The sequence below is a fragment of the Perognathus longimembris genome, chromosome 17, assembly GCF_023159225.1.
Source record: "Perognathus longimembris pacificus isolate PPM17 chromosome 17, ASM2315922v1, whole genome shotgun sequence".
In the NCBI taxonomy this organism is placed as follows: Eukaryota; Metazoa; Chordata; class Mammalia; order Rodentia; family Heteromyidae; genus Perognathus; species Perognathus longimembris.
The window spans coordinates 4726396-4728679 of NC_063177.1; the positions used below are offsets into that span (position 1 = coordinate 4726396).

The 2284-nt window shown below is 46.9% G+C and overlaps 1 non-coding gene across 1 annotated transcript; it reads left to right on the forward strand.

The window, feature by feature from the left end:
- Positions 1 to 1845: 1845 nt before the first annotated feature.
- On the forward strand, positions 1846 to 1973 carry LOC125366597. The gene has a single exon (XR_007213893.1). It is a non-coding gene; the product is annotated as a small nucleolar RNA SNORA51 (small nucleolar RNA).
- The last annotated feature ends 311 nt before the right edge of the window (positions 1974 to 2284 follow it).

The window sequence follows — 2284 nt, forward strand, 5'->3', positions numbered from 1 at the left end:
GCCTCCAATTGTGATCCTCTTGATTGCTGCTGCCAGTAGCCAGGAGTACAGGTGTGAGCCCCTGGAGCAGCTGGGATTACAAATGTATGTCATTGCATTCAGCTAAAAAGACTTAGTATTCCTGTTTAAAAAAAAATAGCAATCTGGGCACAAGAGGTAGAGGCAGACACCTGGCGGGACTGAGTTTGTACTTGAATGGTTTCAGCATGAAGCGAGCATTCACATCGGCGACACCGCATCAATGCTGTTCCTTTACCTTATGAAAATTAATTCCAACTACCCACAAAGTCCACAGTCTTTGAGTCATGTAAAACATGACAGAGAATGCTGGGCAGAAGCCAAAGTCTGCCAGAAAGTCTGTTTGGAAGGGAGATTGCTTTTGGAGAGAGAGGGCTTGACTTCTGCCAGTGTCTGCTTGGTGCTGGGCATATGGATTCGGAATATTAGCTTGTTTCTTCTCAGAAAACTGCCATCAGGTGTTTAGCTGGAGTCCTGATTTTATAGGTAAAGAAGCAGAGGCCATGCATCTTCAAATCCGGTCTGGTCCTTGGTGGCATTGGATTTGATCTCAGACAGTCTGTTCTAGATTCCAGGCACTTACTAAACCATCCCAACATTCCTGATCTCTCAACAACTGCTGAGCACTCATTAGGCCCCTTTGACGAGTGATGTTAACAGTTCTGATTATAATTCCTTTCTACCAAAATAGAGAGCTGTCGCCTGAATGAATCAGTGAGTGATTAAAACAGATGTGTTTTCTTATGTGGTTTCTTGAGGCAAGGCCTTGCTACTGTAGTCCAGGCCAGCTTCTGACTCATGATCTTCCTGTCTCAGCCTCCAGAGGACTGGGATTTCAGGCATGCACCACTATGCCTGCCTCTTAAGAGGTTATTACTTTAATCAAATGAGGTGGAGTAGGGTTATCAGCAATAATGGATCCTATCGTGACACTTACTACTTTGAGTAAGAAGGAAAAAAATGGGTGTTCTCAGCTTCTGCAAGCTAGGGGTGGTGCAAGCCCCCTTTCCTTTCTCAAAGACGATACCCAGTGTTGCCATTCATGTTTCAGAGTAAGTCAGCCTTATGGGTCAGAAATGGGTCTTGAGAGACAAGAAAGCCTGTTCACCAGCTGCCCTTGATCCACAGTCAGAGCAGAGGAGCTCTCCCTTCCGTTCCTTCTAGCTCCTGAAGGATGCAGAGGCCGTGCCTGGCAGGACAAGGGAGGCCCTGCCTGGCTGTGCGTTCTCCCTGGCTCTGTGGCCCACAGGCACATCCCTGCAGGCTGGAGCGAAAGAGAAGAGAGGAGAGGACGAGGGGACGATTCTGGGTCCGAGGGGATGTTGGCAGCTGGGAAACCTGCAAGTATTTAAATACATGAACATGTTTGTGATGCATTAAACATTTGACTATATAAATATTTGCAGACTTCAAAATTCCGGAGTGAGACAGTGGTCGAGGTCTCCTCCAGCGCATGGACGCCCTGCTATTTGGCCTGCTGGCAGGCTCCTGTGAGGTTCCCAGCAGTTCTGGTGAGTTTTGGTGAGATTAGGTACCAAGAAGCACGTGGGAGCTGGTGGCTCATGCCTGGCATCCTAGCTACTCAGGAGGCTGAGATCTGAGGATCCCAGTTCAAAGCCAGCCTGGGTAGGAAAGTCTGTGAGACTCTTATCTCCAAGAAACTACAAGAAAACCAGAAGTGGAGCTGAGGCTCAAAGTGACAGAGTGCTGGCCTTGAGCAAAAGAGCTCAGGGACAGCACCCAGGCCCTGAGTTCTAGCCCCATAATGGACAAGACAAAATGAAACAAAACCCAAAACAAACAACAATGACATAAAAAGCAGATGCGGGGCTCCTGGAGCACTCTGCAGGTCAGGTCCTCCCATTGACTGCACAGAAAGAGGAGGCAGTTCAGACCTGCCCCATAGACACTCACCTGGGCAGTGACTGCTCTGTAATGTGAATGGGGAGATATGAAGTTGGGGGGGAGGAGGGGAGAAAGAAAATGAGGCTTCTGTCTGTCATCTTAGCTACTCAGGAGACTGAGATTCAAAAGATCATGATTTCAAGCCAGCCTGGGTAGAAAAGTTTGGGAGAACAAGAACAAAGCACAATAGCAAAAAGCTGGACTAGAGGTATGGCTCAGGTGGTAGGGCACCAGCTGACCAAGCACAAGGCCTTGAATTCAATAAAAATGCATATATAAAATTTGTCTTTAAAAAATGTAAAGTCCAACATTCCATTTACTTGATATGAGTAAACTATGTAACTATTATATATATTTTAAA